Source organism: Callithrix jacchus, chromosome 13, assembly GCF_049354715.1.
Source record: "Callithrix jacchus isolate 240 chromosome 13, calJac240_pri, whole genome shotgun sequence".
Lineage (NCBI taxonomy): Eukaryota > Metazoa > Chordata > Mammalia > Primates > Cebidae > Callithrix > Callithrix jacchus.
The window spans coordinates 10,798,993-10,804,348 of record NC_133514.1 but is presented as its reverse complement, the minus strand read 5'-3'; the positions used below and the strand labels follow the sequence as shown (position 1 = coordinate 10,804,348).

General features: G+C 44.8%; 1 pseudogene; it reads left to right on the top strand.

The window, feature by feature from the left end:
• Positions 1–2,799: 2,799 nt before the first annotated feature.
• On the top strand, positions 2,800–3,672 carry LOC103787430 (large ribosomal subunit protein eL19-like; annotated as a pseudogene).
• Positions 3,673–5,356: the final 1,684 nt, after the last annotated feature.

Below are 5,356 nucleotides of genomic sequence, written 5' to 3'. Positions count from 1 at the left end.
CTCACACTCCAGTCACACGGCCCCTCCTCCCTCACGGGCCCAGCATGTTTCTGCCTCAGGGCACTTGCAGCCATTCCGTGTTCCCTTAGCAGGAAGGCTCTTCTCCCTGGCCACTACATGGCTGGTTCCTTTATGTAACTCGGGATTCTGCTCAATACTCCCTGCCTTTGGCCACTCTATTAAAATAGCACATCCATGGCTGGGCGCAGTGGCTCACGCCTGTAACCCCAGCACTTTGGGAGGCCGAGGCGGGTGGATCACGAGGTCAAGAGATCGAGACCATCCTTGTCAACATGGTGAAACCCCATCTCTACTAAAGATACAAAAAATTAGCTGGGCACGGTGGTGCGTGCCTGTAGTCCCAGCTACTCAGGAGGCTGAGGGAGGAGAATTGCTTGAACCCAGGAGGTTGCGGTGAGCCGAGATCGTGCCATTGCACTGCAGTCTGGATAACAACAGCGAAACTCCGTCTCAAAAAATAAAAATAAAATTAAAATTAAAAAATAAATAAAATAAAATAAAATAGCACATCCCTCCCACCCCACAGCACACCTTCTTTTTCTTCATGAGTCTCACCGGTGCCTGGCGGTACTTTAACCACTCATTTATCTGTTAATTATTTGTCTCCCGCAGTGGCATGTGTGCTGCACACAGGCAGGGCCTTTGCCTTGCTCACTGCTGTGTCTCCCCGGGACTAGAGCAGTGCTGGCTCGTAGCAGAGTTTAGGAAAGATGAGTTCAGCAGTGAATGAATGGACAATGCCTTACCACAGATGTGTTGGTGAAATTGACAGGGGTGACTGATGGTGGAATGAAGCGCCCACAAGGTCTCAAGAGTTGCTGGGCCAGGCTAAGCGACTAAGACGAAGCTTAGCAGGGGTGCTAAGACTGCAGTTGGATCAAAAGCATAACAGAGTGCAGGATGAGGAAGAAATGGCTTCACAGCAGCCGCACAACCAGAAAATCCTTGGAAGCTACAAAGGGGTGGGAAGCTCGTGGTGGGAGAGATGGGCCTGCGGAAACAACCCATGATCTCAGGCTGCATGGGGTGGGCAGAGCAGAGGGCTGCTGCGCTCTGCGGGAGACACCCATGGAGCAGCCCCGTCACTCCTGGGCTCCGCACTTCAGCAGTCAGAGGTTATTCAAATACATCTTGAGCATAGGGGCCAGGATGGCAAAGGCATTAAAAATTACATCCTCAGCAATACATACTTTCAAACAGCTCGGAGGAAGAAAGTGAACATTCTCAATACAAAGAAATGATAAATGTTTGAGATGATGGATATGCTAATTACCCTGACCTGATCACTATACATTACATATATAAAAGCATCACTATGTATCCCGTGAATAGGTACAATTATTGTTTGTCAATTGAAGATTAAAACTCATGCTCTATAAAAAAGAATAGAAGGAATGCTTGGCTCATAGACGGTGGATTTGGGAGCCGGAGAGAACGGAACCCAGCCCTGGTTCTAGCTCTTATTAGCTGCCGGAAACAGGCAGAATTCTTAACCTTAAGCGTCTCTAGCTGTACGACTGTCAAGGCCAGTGCCATGAAAAGTAAAACATAACTATTTGATTGTGTAGTTATACACAAAGGCTTGTACTGCGTCCTTTAGGAAATTTGAAGAGTCATCCTTTAAAAGTAGATATCTTTGCTGAAATTGCCAATGAAATGTCCTATGTCAGGATCTCAATATTGGGTACAAAATGTAGCACTGAAACTTAATGCCCAATTTTTATAAATATTCATCTGTCGATGGGCATCCCAATTTGAGGCAACGCATATACGATCGGAACTAAGAGTGAGTATAAATGATGGAGCATCACGATAATAGGAACAGAGAGAATATTTAGAAGAGAAACATCCCTAAATGAATAACAACCTTGTGTCTCTTCTGCTAGGTTGTTTATAACCTAAAGCAGTTCTGTTCTGGATGATCTTGGTAGATCGTATGCTTGCATTGTGACTGGAATCATCTTGAAAAATTTTGCTTTTAAAGAACCTGAAAGCTGGGAGTGGTGGCTCATGCTTTCAGTCCCTGCTACTCGGGAAGCCAAGGTAGGAGGGTCACTTGAGGCCAGGTGTTTGAGCCCAGCCTGAGCAACATAGCCAGATTCCATCCCTACAAAAAAATTTTAAAATTAGCTGTGCGCGGCTGTGCATGACTGAATATTTGTAGTCTGAGATACTCAGGAGGCTGAGGGTGGAGGATCACTTGAGCCTAGGAATTGGAGGCTGTAGTGAGCTATGGTCTCACCATTGCACTCCAGCCTGGGTGACGGAGAAAGAACCTGACTCCAAACCAAAATAAACAAAACATCCCTGCAGGTGGTACCCTTCAGAAGTGTTCCTTTTGGAACACAAAATCAATTTGGATCCCCAAATACAAATTATTTCATATAAATCGGGGCACCGCATGTTCTACTGTGGAGTCGCTGCAGTGTCTGATGAGGAAGACACAGAACAAGAGCCCTTCCACTGGGATTTAAATGCTGGTTTTCCTCATCATGGATTTTTCCTTCATGTCTCTGGCCTTCAGTGGAGTCAGGTACAAGCAAGTGATGATTGGCCGATGAAAATACTGAACAATGCAGTCTGGTTTTGTTCAATGCAGTTTTGTTGTTTTACAAAAGTGGAAATGTCGGAATGTGGCAATTCAGAATGACTATATGATTTATCATCCAACTGGAATACTTCAGAGGGTGAGGGAAGGGGAGAGGGCGAGTATGAATTGGTACACTGGGATCAAAGTGTAAAGCAGCACTGTCCTTTGTTGCTGCTGCAGCCGAAGCCATGAGGATGCTCAGGCTTCAGAAGAGGCTCACCACGAGTGCCCTCCACTGTAGCAAGAAGGTCTGGCTGAACCCCAATGAGGCCAACTCCCATCAGCAGATCCAGAAGCTGATTGAAGTTGGGCTGATCATACACAAGCCTGTGACTGTCCATTCCCCGGCTCCATGCCAGAAAAGCAGCCTGGCCTGCTGGAAGGGCAGGCACATGGGCACAGGTTAGGGAAAGCACACAGCCAATGCCCGAATGCCAGAGAAGGTCACTTGGATGAGGAGAATGAGGATTCCGTGTCAGCTGCTCGGAAGATACTGTCAATCTAAAATCGAATGCCACATGTGTCGCAGCCTGTACCTGAAGGTGAAGGGGAATGTGTCCAAAAGCAAGCAGATTCTCATAGAACACATCCACAAGCTGAAGGCAGACAAGGCCCGCAAGAAGCTCCTGGCTGCCCAGGCTGAGGCATGCAGGTCTAAGACCAAAGAAGCAGCAAGTGAAGTTGCCTCCAGGCCAAGAAGGAGGGGATCATCAAGATTTTGTTGGCAGAGCACAGAGGCTCATGCCTGCAATCCCAGCACTTTGGGAGGCTGAGGTGGGTGGATCACAAGGTTAGGAGTTCAAGATCAGCCTGGCCAAGATGGTGAAACCCTGTCTCTACTAAAAATACAAAAATTAACCAGGCGTGGTGGCAGGCACCTGTAATTCCAGGTACTTGAGAGGCTGAGGCAGGAAAATTGCTTGAACCCAGGAAGTGGAGGGAGGTTGCAGTGAGCTGAGATAGCGCCATTGTACTCTAACCTGGGCGACAGAGCAAGACTCCATCTCCAAGAAAAAAAAAAAAAAAAGACTTTGTCCAAAGAGAAAGAGACCAAGAAATAAAAGCTCCTCCTTTGTCTGTGCATCCTAGCCTCCGTGATTACATAGATCAGCCATTAAAATAAAACAAGCCTTTAAAAAAGCAAAAGCAAAAACAGGGCTGCCCTGAGAAAATGAGAATGTATGGTCACCCCAAGTGGAGTCCCTTTGTGTGGCTACAGCGTTGAGAGGCACAGGCCTGCAGGGAGCTGCTTCATAAGGATTCAGTGTTTTTCTTGTGCAGGGGAATGAATTTTCATGAGTATGAAAGATGAATGAGAAGACAAAGACATTCCAATTCCACCCACTGGATTAGCCAGTTTGGTTTTGACAGTTCTGTCCCTCTGTTTTACATTTTCCAAGTTTGGGAAATGCACATATAGAGCCGGATAGGAACATTTTTAAATGACTTAGTAGCTTGCCTGATAGCCACAAGAGCTTGGCATGGGCTGAAGTTATTCTCCAGGTGTCAAAGCTGTATGACTGTCTTTACAAGAAGATAAAGAGGTGCTTTGCAACAAGAGAGGGCCCCACTGCCCTGAAAACACAGGAGGACATATTCCTTAAGTGTCCGAAGTCCAATCCATCTGGACCCAGAATGCTCACTGATGCCTTTGCCACACCTTTACGGATATTCTAGGGTTATGCTGCTTGCAGGTGACACAGTTAATTATATAGACAAAGATGTAATAAAATTTTCTCTCCAATGTTTTTGCACCCAGATGCTGATTCTTATCTTTTTTTTTTTTGAGATGGAGTTTCACTCTGTCACCCAGGCTGGAGTGCAGTGGTGCCAGCTCAGCTCAGTGCAACCTCTGCCTCCCGGTTCAAGCAATTTTTGTGCATCAGCCTCCCGAATAGCTGGGATTACAGATGTGCACCACCACACCCGTCTAATTATTTTTTATTTTTAGCGGAGATAGGGTGTTGCCATTTTGACCAGGCTGGTCTGAAACCCTTGGCCTCAAGCAATTTGCCCACCTCGGCCTCACAAAGTGCTGGGATTACAGATGTGAGCCACAACACCTGGCTGATTCCTGTCTTTTTAGAATGTGCGTTCTCCCCAGCAATAGGCATGTGCATTGATCTAGGTGCCACCAAGGGGCTGTTATGGAAAAATCAAAGATGGTGGAGATTCAAAAAAATATGTCAGGTTGTGAATTTGGGGCTAGATTATGGAAAGAGCAACAAAAAATAAACTAAAAACCAGAGGAAGGGAACTTTTAGGGCAGTGAAACTATTTCCTGTGATACAATAATAATGGACACATGTCATGATATATTTGTCAAAACCCACCAAATGTACAATTCAAAGAGTGAAGCCTAAGACAGACTAAGCCTTTAGTTAATGATAAATGATAATGCTGTATCTTTTCCTGGTATTTCTATTTTATTTATTGGTAACTTTTTAAACTTAAAATTTTAATTTTTTTTCTTGATAGTGTTGGTGAAAATCTTTTTGAAATATAATTTAATTCTATTTTTTCTATATTTAATTGATAAATAATAATTATACAAATATGACAAATAATTGATGTGGTACGTAGTGACGTTCCCCTAAATATAATGTGCAGTGATCAGATCAGGGTAATCAGCGCGTCCATCACCTGAAACATTTCAGCACTTCTTAGCATAGCGAATGTTCAATATTTCCTCCCAGCTATTTGAAACAATATATTATGTTAAGGATCATTTGTATAAAACACTAG